This window comes from Passer domesticus, chromosome 3 (genome assembly GCF_036417665.1).
Source record: "Passer domesticus isolate bPasDom1 chromosome 3, bPasDom1.hap1, whole genome shotgun sequence".
Classification (NCBI taxonomy): domain Eukaryota; kingdom Metazoa; phylum Chordata; class Aves; order Passeriformes; family Passeridae; genus Passer; species Passer domesticus.
Window position 1 is genome coordinate 31,766,982 of NC_087476.1, and position 17,572 is coordinate 31,784,553.

At 38.6% G+C, this 17,572-nt stretch overlaps 1 protein-coding gene across 12 annotated transcripts in view; it reads right to left on the reverse strand.

The window, feature by feature from the left end:
- Positions 1-17,353, reverse strand: part of FILIP1 (filamin A interacting protein 1) — a 101,945-nt gene extending 84,592 nt beyond the window's left edge. For 6 of the 12 annotated variants that reach the window (XM_064412450.1, XM_064412447.1, XM_064412452.1 and 3 more), the window contains exon 1: positions 16,841-17,352. The gene's annotated coding sequence lies outside the window, so the exon portion shown is untranslated. Of the gene's footprint in view, positions 1-4,436; positions 4,537-12,202; positions 12,221-16,840 lie in introns of those variants that run through there. The other 6 variants (XM_064412440.1, XM_064412442.1, XM_064412441.1 and 3 more) reach the window with 4 other exon arrangements.
- Positions 17,354-17,572: the final 219 nt, after the last annotated feature.

A 17,572-nucleotide genomic window follows, 5' to 3' on the forward strand; every position in this document is an offset into this window, starting at 1 on the left:
TATACTAAAAGAATGCCTAAGGAACTAAATCAAAAAATCAGTTTAAACATGTGTCACAAAATTTTTTCCAATGCTAGAATTTTCCAGTGTTAGAAGTTCAAAATATGCTTGGAAAAGAGTCTCTCTAGCTGTAATCTTAGAGAAGTCTGATTCAATAATAATAAAGTATAGCTTTATAATGCACAAATGTTTTATGCAATTGTTCAGATGATCCCGGGCACTTGGTGTTTTCAGCTGAGTGTGACATGAGGATTACATCTAAACTAGGAGATTAAGCAGTGCCAGGGCTTGGTCAAAATTTTGGCATGCACTAACCAGGGGTCTTCCTGGAATGGTTCAGGATTTAGCTCTGCCTGGGGATTAGCTTAGCCAGAGTTTAGCAGCCTGAACACAGTGAACCTGTTCTGAAGTCTTCATTTAGCAATGTAGGTATGACCAGCCAATGGCTGAGGGTCAGAGAACCAGCACTGCCATTGTTTTGTGTCACCCACATATTTTTAACTGTTTCTGTGTAGCTTTCAAACTGTGAGAAGTGGAAACACAGATTTTTGCTTCACAGAACTGCAGCAAAACTGCAAAGCCCTGGCTTTGGAGAGGAGGGCAAGCAAGTGAGGAGCACTGAGACAGATGGCACAGTCAGATGGAATGAATTCCTTGGGGGGAGTGCAGCAGGGAGAAGAGGAACAGCGAGCATGATAAAAATATGGGAACAGCAGCTGGCATAGCTGTTTCTACAAGAGTAAAGCAGGTAGAGCAAATTGCCTTAGGAGCCTGTCCTGTGCCCAAATCCAAAAAGAAGAGCTAAGAAGACCGCTTTGCAGAGAAGTGTGGTACCTTGCAGATGGGTGAAGTTGGAGAGTTGCAGCTACTAGAGAGGGATTGGAGATTGAACACTTCCAAAGCTCACAGCTGGAAGATGAGCTGAAGTGGATGCTGGGACCCAGAGAGAAGTCCAGCTTTCTTGTCAGGCAATGATGAATGCCAGAGAGTGCAATAGCACAAATCTTACACCACAGAAAGACATAAACTGAGAAAATTCTGATTCCAAATGTGAATCAGCTGAAGATTGAGATAAATTCCTAATAAAAGCATATTTACACTGGCAAAGTGTCAGTATGATTGTTGATTATTCTCTGCCTTCCCAAAGGCAAGAATTCCATCCCACAGCAAAGGTGATGACCAATATTTATTGCTGGCAAAGAAATCCTGATGGACAAGGCACAACAGTATCACAAAAGGACTTATCACTGTGCTGTTCCTCACCAGTGACCCTCCCCAGGAGCTAGAGCAATCATGCTAACCACACATCTTTTGCCACTATGGCATAGGCTCTGCTGAGGATGTATTGTTGAACCAGAAAAATCAAGGACTTCAATCTCATTTTGTTTTGAGTTGTAAGCTGAAGCACCAGGGGAAGAGGATTACTCAACCCAGTGGTGCACAGAGCTGCTCTGGAAATGGCACGTGCCCAAGTCACCTGCAATAGGTGAGACAGCAGGAGCTGGGACAGCTTTCAGCATGTGTGGGCTGTTCTCTGAAGTTAGTTACCAGTCTCTACCAGGTATCTTTTCACAAGATATCCTTGGTGAAATGCTTTGTTTAGTGGCTCTTAGCCCAGCATAATCTTCACAAGAATGGCAAAAGTCAATTTGCTGCCATAGAGCAGATTCCTGGCTGAATTTCAGTAGATCACTCTGGAACACAGAGACATTAAAACCTCTTCAGCAAAATCGTTATGGGATTGTTTTCACATGGGCAAACAAGAATTTTCTCTCAACTAATTCTTGGAAATGCTCAAAGCATTCTAGCTGAAACTTCCAAAAACAATTCAGACTCAGCCAGACATCCAGCCTGAACAACTGAAGTTTGGCAAAGCTGTAAACAACTGGGCTTCATATAAGACTAGATTTTTAATGAAAAGTGTCAGGCAAACTGAGATAGGACTTTGTTATCAGCTTGCTCTGTAGTATGTGTTCTCTTCTTATATCCCAGCATAACATTTCATTTGTAAATCAATTGTCATGACTGTTATATATAGTGTTTTGATATAGCATTTAATATCTGCTCACATTTATACTTCAAATTTTCATATATCGTGACTTGCCAGTTGATTATATATATTTTACCAATAATAAAGCAAACCTTCAAACTAAAAGAAATCCATCAAATGCCACCATTAAGAGAGTTTCAGGTTATTGTCTAGATGAGAGGAATCTGTCAGATGCATAAAAGTATCACATGGAACACCTTGATTTTTACCAGTTTTTTCTTGACTTTAAGGAAGGATTTGCAAAGAAAATTTAAGAGAAATCCACTGAAGAGACTCAAAATGTACCTAATATTGATAAGACTATCAACAAATCCATTCCTTCCCTTCTGTGTTCTAAAAGAAGTATTTTTAAAGATGCTAAAAATAAAATCAGAGATTTTATTTAAAAAATTAATATATTCTTGTTTGTAGTCAAAACATCAGAAGGGGTGTCTGATCTGACTTTCACTATCTTATTTTTGGTTGATTTTATGGTTTCTTAGAGAATACGTGAAAAAAGGAGATGATCACAATCTGTGAGCTGATATATACAGCACATTCTCAGACATGCTCTAAGAAATTTCTAAATAGTCCTTATTACTGTTTCAGCCAAACTTGCTAAGTTTTTTTCTGTATTTGATCTGCAAATGATGCCTATTTTGGCAGCACTCAAAAATATGTAAAAATAATATAATGTCTGCAGTTTGTGTTTTCCTGCCTGCAATGCTCTATGACAGCTTTTTTAAGATGAACCAGCCTGACACTGCCAGACTTTTGTGCAATGTCCTTGGGAATTTTGACCTATTAACTACAGCAGATTTTTAATGCAAGCTGTTTCAGGCAGGCTCGTTTCCATAAAGAAAGTATTTTGATCTGAGGGGTCACACAGATGAAATGCCACTTGTCAGAGTTAGAAACCAATATTATCAGATTATTCCACTGAACTGCAGGACAGAATTGAGAATTCCTTAAGAAACCTGTGGAAAGGGAGTTGCAGCAAAGAGAAAATGGATCCAATATAACACAACAGTGCCTATATTAGGTATTTCTTGAACTGTCAAAGATTGCATAATCTAACATCATCATCTGACACAGAAAACTGAGGTTCGCTGCCTTCTTCACAGTATAGTGACACTGCATTATTTATTTGTGTTGGCAGGTATGGTTTTCAGTCGTGGTTTTGTGCTTGCTTAGGTTCTCTCTCTGCAGAGAAATGGGAATATGAGGTTAATACCAATATTCTCCAGCCATAAACTGGGTCCCATAGGCCCTAGAGAAGGGCTGGGACACCTTCACACCACCTGTAAACGTTCAGGGATGTGCTTTTCTCAGGCCCTGGTGTTACAGCAATGCAACCATCCTGCTGCTTGCCTCTTGTGGATTCCCACCACAGGGAACTGGAAGCACAGCAGTCTGATTGGAGCCTGCAGCTGAAATTATGCTGGGCAGTTTCTTCTAGTAAACAATACATTCTGCCTAAAAGAATGGGTTTGGGTACTCTGAAGCAGATTTGGGTCAAATTCAGCATAAAGTTGAAAAGGAACAAGAAATGAAAATGGAATATATGAACTGCAGAAACAGTTCCTTTTCCTATTCCTGACATTTTTTTCCCCCACACTAAGATCACAAGAAGTCAGAGGTACTATGGAAGGGAAGTAGAACAATTTAAAGAAACTTATTTCTCTGCCTTCTTTTACCAAAAGTTCCAATTTTCCGTCAAAGCCCAGTAGTGTCTTAAATTCGCACAATACAGAAACTGTTTTTCAAATTGTTTTCAATTCATACAATACAGAAACTGTTTTTCAAATTGTAGGATTCAAAAATGGGTATTTGAACAAAAATGTATGAATTTTGGGTCACAGGGAGCCAACCAGCTCTATCACTTTGCATGTAGCTTTGGGTCTTCCCAAGAGCTAGCTCTTGCTCCATAAATATTTAAAGATTTCACACAAAGTTGGCATTTTTTCTGTGAAGTGAAACAGTCAAAGTATTTTCCTGGGAGATGTTTTAATGTCTATACTGTAGTAAAGAAGGTACTGTAACCTTTTCCTTTCTGGGTTGTTTTGGTGGGTTTTTTTCATGGTTGCAAACTCCCACTTGTTTTCCTGTTCTGTAATTTTTGATAGATGATCCCCATAATAAAAGCAGTATTTTTAAGTCTAGTAAAAGATTAAAGCCAAACAAAGGCTAATGGATCTCACTGCAAATCCTGAAAAAATAAAAATAAAAAAAAATGAACAGAAAACATAGCAAAACATTCATTTGAATTTCTTTTTTTTAACTCTGTCATCAATCAAAAAGGTACAGATATATCATAATTAATTTTCCTGAGAATTTCTCTGGAGGACTAACTGAGCAATGCCTCTTTCTCACTTTTCTTTGTCTCTCTTACATATTGACTGCTTACCTGTCCTCCAGCTTCTTCTTTCTAACAGATATGGATGTTCAAGGACAGAACTGGGAGCACTGCAAATGTTCTTGTATCCTCTCAGGGAGGAAAACAGTCCTGCATTTGTGAATGGTTCCTGTTGTGGGTGGATCACCATAGTATTACTGAGTGCTTGATTATGATATGAAAACTCCTATGGACCAAAAAATCAAGGCCAGTTTGCTAGGGAATTATACATTAAGATGGATAAAGTAACTTTTATGTTGGCTACGGTAACAAATATAATTAAAACAAAAATATAAGGTGACAACTAATGTAAAATATCAGTTGACATACTGCAGAGCTATATATGCAAAATTATTTTTATTCTCAGGCTCAGGTGCCTATTTTCTTAGGACGTGGGAGAAGGAATGAAGGGAAAGAAGAGGAGCTGCTGCTGCACCATTGCCAGATGAGAGATGGGTGATGTGCTCCCCCAGCACATGACCTGCCTGCAGCCCTGAGGCTGCTGCTCCATTGCAAGTGACCAGTGGATGACTGCACGCTTGCAGAGTTGACTGTGATGCAGGTAAAGCCACAAGGAAGGCAGCGTTTTCAGCCTCAGGGAGCCTTGAGACACAGTTGATGTTGGGGTGAACTGAAATGTTATCTGTCAGCTGTAGCTGTCAGCAAAAATATTAAAGGAATAGCAGCTGCATCATGCCACAAGCAGGGGAGTGGAGCAGCCGTAGCTCCAAAATAGATTTTAGAGTCAGACAAGAGTTTTCTTTTCATGAACTCCAGTAACAGTCAAGGACCATTTATTTTCTAAGCTGCTTTGAGCCAGTTGATAATGCTACTGCTTTTAAAATGTTTTAAATGTTTGAGATGCAAGTAAAGAAGAGCTATTTAGAATAGGATGTATTGAAAGGTATGTTACTAAACCTTTAATCTGTAATTTTTCCTACTAATTGTTTTCTGCTTCTGTAGCTTTAAATTTGCCCTCACCATTTTATTCTGTAAGTTCTGATACAGCAATAAAACTGATATGACAATAAAAAAAATCATAACTATGTTTCTTAGCTGGAAATAAAATTATTGGCTTAATATAGATTCTGTAGCATTTGTTCTTCCTCTTCAGATAATATATTTAATAAGATACTAAGTTACCCTGAAGGTATTTATTAAAGAATAGCATCTTACCATTTTTTGGATAGTCATTAAAGAAAATAATAATCAGTGGTCTCTTCAGGATCTTGAATTCCAAGATAAATGCAATAAAGTTTGTGGCAGTGTGTTATTATTTACTGCTTGGAAAAACTTACACAACAGCAGAATATTGCTCTGATTTTTGAGCTGCTGCTAATGAAGTACAACCAGACAGGGTACAGTTGTTATGAGTCAGGAAATGTGGATGTTCCTGGACAGAGGCCAGGGGGGCTTAGACACACAGAAATGAGATGTATATGCATCCTTTGGAGAATATACACTAGGCTGTTTTGAAGCATCTCAAGCTGCCTGATCCAAGAAGCAACCAAATGACCACCCAGAAAAGAGGTTATTACCTCTCCATTTCTCAGGGACCCTTGTTTTTATATCAGGAAAACAACAAAGAAGTAGGCTGTCCAGGGGAGCTTAGAGATCAGATATTTCGTTCAGCCATGAGACAGTAGGCTCAAAATCCTGAGGGCTTAACTCTGTTCTTTCACTAAGAACAGAAGAAAAAACAATCCCACAAAAACCCCCACCAATCCCATACTCCTAAATTAAAAAAACAAAAAAAACCCACCCAACAACAGCAACAGCAAGAAAACACCAACCAACCAACTAACCAAAAAGCCCCCTCATGTGCTACAATTTGTTGTGATACTTTAAACAAACCATTTGAACTCATATTCTGCCATAGTATGGTGTGAGTTTTTTGTAAGAGAATGGGTGTTACCACTCTACACATGGGGAGAAGCTCCACTCTCCACAATGACAAAGCATTTGCTGAAATGCTGCTACATTTCAGTACATGGTACAAACGCAATTCCCTTTCCTTTTCTGAGCATTCTAAATGTGCTCACTGTGGGTCGCTATTTTTTAAGTGAAATTAATTAGGATCATTTAAAAAAACCTTTTTTTCCCTTCCACACCTCTTTCTTGCATCTGAATATAACTGCCCCAGAAGACTGATTTTTTCATTCTTTTGGTAGATGACTTTTCCTTATCTTCCTGCAAACCCTCCCTGTGTCACTTCCCAAAAGAGAACTTCAGCTTTCACTCCTCTCCTAGCAGAGCAGGACATGCAGACTACTTTTCTGTGCTGGTAAACACAGGGTGTGGGTGGTTGCTTGGACTTGCACATTTCACACCTTTTTTTTCAGGGGAACCCTCACAATAAAGACCTGAGCTCCCTTTCATGAAATCCAAGGAAGGGTCATTTATTATCCCATTTTATCCTCAATCTGAGAGGCTCACAACTAAACTAAGAAATCATTTGCAGACCTCCTGCTCTGGTCTGGGCTAGTTTTGAGCCAGCTGTGCAGTTGTCACTGCTGTTCCACCATGGCAGGGCACAGTGTGGCAGCCCCACGCTGCCCTCGGCCGTGTCCCAGCAGCCGTGGCCTCTCCTGAGCAGTGGCACATCCGTAAGGGTGACACTGCCCTGCTCCCAAACTCACTGTCCCCTCTGTTCACTGGCACTGCCAACCACACAGATTCAAAACCTCGAGAAAATCTTCCACAGTTGTTTTCCGGGACATTTTAAAACATCATGGCACCAGATCATCTAGAGATGAGAGACTTCAGCTTCCTTGAAGACATCAGAACTGTATTTTCTTCTAATTTTCTCTGGTTTTAATTAAAGCTGAGTACCATGTTATGGTAAATCCTTATCAAAAATCCCAGTCAGCAAGAGTCACTTGAGCTGCCACCATTGCTTTAACAAAGCAGGCACAGCTGGAGACACTGGTTACCTGGCTACAGGCAGCCCCACAGGACATTTCTGTTTTCCAGGTGCTCCCTCTTCCTCCCTCCCCACAGCCCCATAGTGGCTCCAGAGCTGCCAAACACCAGCTAATTTGGGCAGTCACATTTGGCTCACACCTTCTCTCAAAGGTTCTTTTTCCTTCAGGATTATTTTTTTTCCCAGTGGTCTCCTCCTTGTACTAGAGAGCTTGTCCTCAGCATTCTCAAAATAACAACAAGCTCACAAGCTGACAGCACCCTGTCTGCCCTGTGAATTACTTCTGGTACAACTGAACCTGAGGGAATGGTTTCAATTTTCCTGAAACATCTTAGTATTGACATTAGTTTGGTTTCTATTATGGTATTGTTTTGTTCCTGTTCTGGTCACATCCCTCCTCCTTCCTTTCTTTGCTGTGCTTCACCAGTATGGCTGGTTTATTGTGACCTACAACTAAGGGCACAGCTAAGCTTCCCTCCGGGGAGCTCCTCTAAAAATACATATTCTTGTCACGCAGACTAATTCAACTTCTATTCCTACTTCTCCCTGCAGAATCTGGTTTCTAAGGAGGGCTATTTAAGTCTTCTTATTCAAAGCTGTTGACATGATGTTCAACACTGCAACATCTCAGAGTGTCAAAGTCACTACTGTGTTTATTCTTGTAACATTCCAGGTTATTAAAAGTGGAAAAATAACTTGCTGAGAGTCATGCAGGGAGTCACTGATGTGAAAGCCAGCAATTTAACCAGCATTTTTCCTCCCTGGTATGACAACTATCACCTCACATTTTAAGGTAACATTGTTTTAAACAACAAAATTCAAACATGATGTGAATATTTTGGAGAGGGAACCTGAATTTAGCAAAGTGTTTCTGGCAAATAAGGAATCTATGAGATGTGCTGCCACTCTTACAGCCTTGCAGTTCAGTCACACTCTTGCAGGGTGATTTTGGCTTTGTTTACACAACTAGTGCTGGTGGTAAGTAAACTAGCCTTCCTTGTGTGCAATTATGCTTGCCTTATTTCTAGACACTCACTGCTGTCCTGGGGGTTTTTGGAGCTGACACCAAGAGCCTGTAGAATTGTTGCCATTCTACCAATTCCTTAACAAACAGTTACAAACTGTTGTGTTATGATGAGTGTATTCACTGAACACTTCTCTAGATTATTGAGTTTATTTCTGTTTATTTTCCTAGGCTTCTTTTGTGCTAAGATGAGAAACTCATTACCCTGTCTACAGCTCTCACATGCTTCCCTAGCACTCCATTAGTTCTCATGGACGTGTAGTGATAAAGGTTGTGTGGCTGATAGTGATACAGAACAGGGGCTAGAAACTTGTATCACTGCAGGGAGTTTGTTTTCTTAGAATGAGGCAGCTGTGCCACTATCATAGAGAGGGCTCTGAACAGCTCCTCCTGGGCCCCCAAGTCCCACAGCACTACAATCCTGTTGTGTATGTTCTGTAAATTTTAATTTGCAAATAGTTGGGATTCTGTACCAAAGATACTTATATTGCACCCCCTCTATGGTTCTAATAATAAGCTGTTCCAAAATAATTTGGGGTTTTAGAACATGTTCTCTGAAAGCAAAGGAAATCAGTTTAGGTATTTTTTCTCAAACCCACTAGCTGCTTTTGAAACCTCTACCCATATGGATACAAGGCAGGGTAGTTAAAGATATTTACCTGGTAATTCATGGTTAAGAGGTTTAGAGTTTAGCTTTAAAACACTCAACTTCCTGGCCTCCTGCTAAAGCATTTCTTGTCTGTCCTAGCCTGTTCTGGCGTCTTTCAAAGCATGAGCTCTTCTTCCTAAATCTCACTACCTTTCTCATCAACTTAACCCCACTGAAGCTTATGGCAGCTTTTTTTATTAAAAAGGCTGCAAGGCTGTATGATGAGTGTGTGTGTACCAGCTCCTCCAGTTCCGCTCTGCAGCCAAAGCTGGGTTTGTTCCAGACAAGTGCAATGGGATCTGAGACCTCTGTACACCACCAGCAGCTATGAGAATTCCCTCTCCTTTTTCCCTCCATATGTACAGATGATGACAATATTCTAGTTAAAGTTCCAGTTTTAGAAACATTATTTATCTACAGAGAAGACTACCTGTCTTCAGTGATTATTCTTATTAGGTATAAGAAATCCTATATGGAAGGACTGCCTGCCACATCCCTCTGAGTGTCACAAGCCCCCTGCTTTGTCCTCGTTTCATGCTACAATAGTCACTAACAGGTAATTTTAGATGCTTCCACAAGTTGGGCTTTTTTAAACTAGCCTAAGCTAGTCTCAGTTAACCAGAACTCCATCTAGGAATCCTGTTTGCCATATGTGCATCATACTCTGCTCCTGATTAGGATACAATTGGAAAGAGATGTTCAGTGAGAAAAGGAAACTCAGCAGTGGAAACAGTGTCCAGACTTTCCTTCCTCAAAAGCAGCATCTCTGTTATCCTTTCTTACATAATTACTTTCTTATTGCTTACATTCTCAGTGCTGGCCTTGCAGGTTATTGGACTACCTGGAGAGAATATCCTTAACATTTCTCAGAATTGTTTTTGCAGAAAGATGGCACCTCAGCTGTGCCTAAATCAAAATGTTTGGCTTTCAAACAGAATGTAGCAGGCAGAAGGAAGAGGGTGTGCACTCTGAAAGCTGGAGTAAACTCAGATAAAATATTACATACAAGATTTTTTGTCCTTATTATTCCTATTTTAGGACATAACACATCAAACACAACAAAAACAAACAAAAAACCCAAAGAAGCAAACAGAAAAAAAAACCACTACAGATGTGTTTTTTGCAATTTTGAAAGTGCCAAAACCTGTGATTTGTTACTATCAAGCCATCTTTTATTCAGTGTGTTATGTATTTTGATATACTGATGATCATTTCTTGCAAAAATATTTCATAGCCAGCCATGTCCAAAACTTTCTGATCCAAAGATCACAAAGATGAAAGACCTTAGAATATTTATAAATTAAAAATACTCAAGATATATGAAAGTAATCAAAGCCCTGAGCAATCTGATCAGAGTCTGGAGATGGTTCCACTTTGAAGGAGACTGGGTGACTTCTGCCAGTTCCTCCCACCCAAGTTATGGTTCTGGAAATAAGTGGCAGAGGACATGCTACTGTGACCCTGCCTTTTACTATTTGCTCTGATGCCTTTTGTGCCTGGGATTCCAGCCTCTGTCTTGTGCCACTGAAGCAGCAGTGGTTCCCACAGGAGCTGCCTGAGAACACGAGGCTCCCCTGGCGCTCAGGAGCTCTGCTGCCATGTGTGTCCCTCTGCTCACAGGGACATCTTGTTCTGTGCTCTGTTTGACATGCCTGAGGACAATCCACATGGCATCATTCCCCTCCTGCCATCTCCTGCCCAGAGTCAAGAACTGGGATGGATCATTTTCCCTAAAGAATTTTATCAGACTGAGGAACTGAAATCCATATCTACTGGAATAAAATGTATGTTTCTTTTTGTTACAGAAGTCCTTGATGAAAAATAAAAGGAGAAATAACACTATAGAAGAACTACTGTAGCCCTTACCTTAGAAGTTAGATCCAAGAGGCTTTGCAATTAGAGATGGTGAGACAAGTGAGATTTTCAGGATAAGTATGAATGACAGACACAGGAATAGAGTAATTCCAGCATGAGAAATATATGCTTAATTAATTTTTAGCCAGCCCAACACTAAACCAGTCATCATTAACCACATGTTCTTTCCTACCCTTTTGTTTATGTCCTGTATTATGGCTTTTAAAGGGTTATTTTTTGAACAATCTGGATTATATATTTTAAAAGTAAGAATGTTCTTTGGGACACATAACTAGATAGTGTGAGATTTTATGTATGCCCTTTCTACTATGTTCACCACTTTGAACTTGAGGATAAATTGTGTATGTTTTTTTCAGTGTATATTTGTTGTCACAGTAACTGCAGTTTTCCCAATAAATGGAAATTGCATCGTTTCCTTAGCATTCAGGTTATTGCACTGAAATAGCACCATGAACTCACCATTACTTCTCCCTTCCTGTTGTCAAGTTAGATCTCATTTAGTTGTGGGAGCAGGCACTAAAACAGGTTAGTTTAGATTTGTGTGCATTAGAAAGCTGAAGCAAGTCTGCTTAGCTGCATTACATCCTATGACTCATGCCTGTGTGGGAAAGACCTTATTTTCACAGAGATCTCTTAGATAAACAAGGCAAGTTGGCAGCAATTCGATTACACTGATGCAAGCAGTCTCTGCTTTCTGTTGCATTCATTTGCTTTATATTTTCTGAAAAACACAAGCAGGCTGATAAGCTCTAGTTAGAATTCTTCTACCAAGGACACATGAGCTTTCATTTTCAATTACTTTTTTTTAATAATAGGAACAGCCTTAAACCCAGTTTCTATTCTGTTACTGCAACAAAATCCATTTTTTATCACTTGGTTTTTTTTAAGGTTTGTTAGCGAAACTGTAGCTATTGCTGTGGACAACCATAACACACTAGTCAGTTAGATACCTCCCTCCCACAAACACACAAGCCTCTAAATACTGTGGACTTCTGATAGAAAATGGATTTAGATTCCAAAATATCACTTTTACATACGTGCTGGAACAAATTTTTGAACAGCATAAATCACAAAACATTACACTCTTTGTCACCATTTCCCCAAAAAGGAAAAGTGAAGAAAGTAATGATTACTGTATTACAGAGCTCTAAGAGCGTGTAAATAAAACTGGACAAGTTCAGTGCAAATTCATCGAGGTTTCTGCTCTTGTTTTGAAACCCCACCAGTATCTACCTGAACGACTTTGGCCACATCTTAGATAATTCGGATTTTAATTGTCATTTTATCATCTTTGAAATGAAACTCACTTGGAAAAAGTGCAGCAATCTTTTGGATTCACACCCCCCTTTGCCTCTGTCAGCACACAGCAACCAGACGGGTTGTCCATTTAAGGGAAAAAGTACAAGCTCCAGCCTATTTCCCTGTGCTCTGGATGTGTTTGTCCCACTCCTTCAGCAAAGCATTCTGTTGTGCCAAAAAGCACTTCCTTCCTTGCAAAAGTCATGCTCACATGACCACATATACTCCCATTTCTGATGAAGGTTTAATTAAGCTTTTAATTGTATTTTCTCTGTATTTCTGAGTGTGTAAAACATTGTGAAGGATGCCACAATCTGTGTAATGTTACAGATTGCCTTTACAGCTACAATTTGCATGCTTTGCTTGTAGAAAAGGTTTAGAGACACAGTCCAGACAAAGCAGAATGAGAATCACAGGGCCAAGCCATCTTGAATTAAAAAAAAAAAAAAGCACAGCTGTCCCAACCTAGGAAGATTTTTCTGTTTGCACTGTTTGCACTTATATTAATCTTATTTTACTATGATGCTGAGAATAAAAAGTAACATACAAAGTACAGATTATCTGCAGAAGCAGGAGGAGTAGGTGCAAAGACCCAAAATAAAAGGGAAGATCTAATCAAATGTCCTAAAATGCAGGATTTTCACAAATACATGAGGCATCACACATTTTCAACATGATCAGAGACTCCCACTGAACACTGGCACAATTGTTTCTGCCTTCACCTCAAAGCATAACTGCAGGGCCATGTTACAAGTTCTAGTGTCACTAGCTTGGTACAAATACTGGCTACTAAGTAGAAAAGAGAGGTCAAAAAAAAAAATCTTGATATTTTATGAATTGATTGTTTTCTCAGTTATCCAGTATGCTCCAAAATGAAGACAAGCCTGTCGTCCCCAAATAATTACCAATATTCTGTGTAAAATTAGGAAACAACTTTCAGTAGAAAACAATAAGAGAAAGGAAAACAGAAAATACTAAAACTGAAAACTACCACAAGCTGAAAAGTTTAGACATTTAGGCCTCTTGTAAAGAAGTATGTAAACATTTCTATACAATAGAATATTCTTATTTTATCTTTTTAGCTTTCAGTTCTTATCCTAGGTTTTATATACTAAATATTTTGGTGAAATAGGAAGTATGAATAGATGGAGTTCCTTCTCATTTGTAATGTTGGCTTCTAATTTGTAATCTGGCTTCTTCACAAATATTCACTTTATTTCTCCAATTGTCATTTTAGATATGTAGCAGGACAAAACCCCTGCCCAAAGTTCAGTTTATACATTTAAATAACAGGGCAACCTGCAACAACAGACCTTTGAGAGAGAAAAGAAGGGAAGAAAGAGGAAATTGGAAGAAAAGTAAAATGTCTCTTAGAAAAAAAATATTTGAACAGAAATAGAGATGATCTGTTTTGTTAAATGCTCTTGAGGGGACTGGAAATTTATCTGCTAATTCCTGAATACTAAAACCTGATCTTATTAAATTCAAAGGAAATCTCACTCTGAATTCAGTGGCATAAACCTGACCTTTGACTGGCACAGCTCTGAGGCACATTCTTAATTTCTGCCTGGGGATACCTGAACTGAGTTAGATAAAATTACCAAAAGCCTTGAATTAAGTATGTGTGGAATGTCTGCCAGCAGAAAGATCCTGTATCAGGAGGAGTTTCACTGATCACCTCTATCAATAGGAAGCCTTTATTATGAAAATAGCCATAGTGGTGAAATTGAAACCCAGAGAAGCAAAACAGGGCATGCCAGCAAAACAGAGATTTCCTAATATTCTAATGCTTAGTCCACAGGCTGCTTCCAGGAAGCACATCCATTTTTTCAGGAATCCTACTTTGGCCGACACAGTTCTATTAATATGAATATTTAGTCTTTCCATTTGTGTCAGGTGTGACAGTGAGTGGCACTGCAGAAAACTCAGATGTCATGAGGTGTCATCAAGCTCACTGAAACCAGTAGCATAAAGGATGTACCAGTAAACACCAGGGCCAAAGGTCAATCATCTACCACATATGAGCAGGAGGATCTCAGGAAAATAAGGCATTTGTAAGCAGGGACAGAACAGTGCTGAGCTTTGAAGATGAATTTTAAAGTCCTTGAATTTGGTGTTAAAAATAATCAGATCCTCTATAGGGAGACTGAAAGACTGAGGTGATGAAAACACTCCATTAAGATGGTGACTTTAGCTAGGCCTAGATCAGCTACAATGAGAACAAAATTAATATAATAATTAATAATAATACAAAATAACCATAACTATGAAAATATTATAACAAAATCAAAAAAGCCACAAACATGGTCTGGAAGTGGGTTCAGATTGGAAGGAGTCTTTAGCACCAAGAAAGGCACCATCCATTCCACAGTTATGTAAATATAAACAAAATTAAAATTATGCATGAGGGATAAAATAAATGGGTATCCTATGTCTACTTGTCTCCCACAAAAATCACTATGTATATCACCAAAACATACATTTTTATTTGATATAAAATCAACCTTGGTTTCACTGTAGTCATTAGAAGAATTGGCTATCTTTCAAATAGGAAACCATCTGTTGAATAGCCACATTATATATTCCACAGATTTGATTGGAAAATCCCAGAGCCTCTTTGTGGACACCTGTTGAAAAGAGTAATTTTAGCCTCCTCCTCCATTTTGAAGTGGAAATAGATGTATGCAAAACCACAACTCCATGTGTTAGAGTTTGAAGTTGCTATTAGACTGTTCAAATATTACTTCATTTGACGGTTATCAGGCTAATAATTTGCTTTTTTATTTAAAAAACCTGACTAAAACTAAATTGTGCAAAAAAGGGGAAGTTGTATAACCACACATTACACTGAGCAACAACTAAACCAAAAAAGGAGTCAATATGGTCATAGCATTTTCCCAGATTTTGTCATCCCTACATTTTCAGAAGGTCAAATTTGTCATTTCTCCGCAGTTTAATTTGCCACATATTTCATTAAAGAGAAGAGGCAGTAATTTTCACTCTAATGTCAAGATGACAAAGAATGTATAAATCATATTGTCTCAGATTTATTTCTCACTGTGTAGCCTTCTTATGAAAAAACAACATTCTCAGGATATGTCCTTATTAAAAAGTAATTCCAAAGTTTCCTTTTGAGACTTAGATTTGGGATACCATAGTGCTTTAGTAATTCCACAATAATGATTATCACATTAAATGATAGTTGCCAAAAAGTATTTCTGTTTAGTGCTTTAGTGTGCCCCTTGCTATGAAATAAAATGTACACTATGTAACGTTTTACTTTTAACAATTTCCTTCCATCCTAATACTTAACTTATTTTATCATTTCACAGGCAGTTACATTCTCATTCACCAAGTACAAGTTGCTTCAGAGTATTTTAATTCCATCCAATCTATCCACTGCTAAGATGTGGTATTGATGTCATTTATGTAGTATGCAGGGATGCAACTAGAATTATTTCACTAAAGCAAGACATTCTCATCTCCCTGAGGCAGTCCCAGAGTCCACAGACTAAGTGTCAAACACCACAGACTCAATTAGTTCATTCCTTCTTTAGGACAAATATTTTTCGTCTGAGACAATTCTACATAAATCTGTGAACAGGGTTTTACCACAGGATAAGTGCATTCTTTAAATCTCTGCCTTCATAACTGAATTAATATTGCATATGAACTTACAATCAGTATGTCTCTTAAAAATTCATGCGCACTAGATTTTTTTGTTTGCAGAAAACAGCTTTAAAAGAGGTGGCAGGGAGGAGTGGAATTCATTCTCCAATAGATCAAACAACTTTTGTCAGTTAAGACAAAGTAAATTACACTAAGCAATTCCTTCCCTAAATTACACGGCCACTATGGGGCCATGGGATATGCATTTCCAACAACAAACAGGCTTCCATCCTGCTGCCAGGGTAAAACATCTGAGAACTGGCTTCTCATTTATTTTGCTGATAGAAACGTGCACTTCAACAACAATGACCCAGCTCAAGCACACTTAGGTACAATGCACATAAGGTCAGTCCTTAGGACGGTTGCATTATGCTGCTAATCAAAACAGCAGAAATTAATATTCATTCAATGTAAATAAGCACAAGAGCAGCTGTCACAAAGGTAGTATGAAAGGCACCAGGTGTGTCCTAAAAGTTAGCAAGGAAACAAAAAGTAAAAATGCGCTGGGCCACGAACTATTTAGTTAATTCTGTTCCCGAATGGCTGTTTCCTTTTATTTATCACACAGGTTGCCACTGTTTTTAATAGCTGCTGGACTATCACTGGTCAGAGATTATATGTATTCTATTATTAAACATTGATTTGTCTTCTGTCTGCATGTAAGCGGATATAAACAACATACATGTCAAAATCTATGCACATTTTTTCATATTACTACTGGCTAGTTCATTATGCTTGTTCTCAGAACTGCAAAAATTATCTAAGCAATGATTTTCTATCATGAAAACATTAAAAAAAAACCTCTAAAAGTTTTACCCCAGCTTTCATCTATTGCCATTTTCAAATCATTCAAAAGATTGTTCAAAGAATGAAAGAGACAATAGACATTAGAAAATAAAATTTTTGCAAAAAAAGACACTAGAAAATAAAGGTTATTGTAAAAAAAAGAAAAGACAGAGTGGTTAACTCGGTCTTACCTGTCAGCAACACGGACCTAGGAATATATCCTTCACACTGCAAGATCACAGTAGCCTGTCCCACAGCACTACCACAGGAGTAGAATGATCCAGCTCAGGAGAACACAAAGACAGAAACTTTCCCCACTTTTCTGAGTCTACCAGCAGCTGAAGTAATGAAGGAAACAAGGTAGAGAGCAGAAGACCGGAGCTGCTTCTCGCAGAAATCCCAGGCAGGAGAAGTAGGAGGTATACTCTGTCTGTGTCTCACCCAGACTTTTGTTTAAAAGTTTTTTCAACTGTTGCTAGGTGGTGTTAGGCTTTGGCAGTTTAGTTCTCAGATTGTATTTCCCCTCTTCTGGTCTCTTCACACAGTGTTACAGCAATGACTTTGTTGAGCTCAGCTCGCTTGTGCTATATTTAACCAGTGTTCTCAGCAAGTCAAGCCTGTCAACAGCTGAGAGAAGTTTGGAGCGGGCTTTGCTGAGTTCCTCAGCTGCTGAATTATCAGTGGATGTTGCACTGCACAGCCCAGCTACTACATTCACTGAAAGATTGTGGGGAAACTGTCAAATCCTTTTAAGGGCTTCCAGTGACTTCACAGGAGTAATTACTATTTAAAGCACTAAGTACAAGATGTGTATTTAGGCATATATTTTAGACTGCTAGAGAAAGAATACTTGTGTTCACTGCAGATGAGTTCAATTATTTATACAGTGAGAATTTTCCTAGGACAAGTAGGAAGTTTATAAT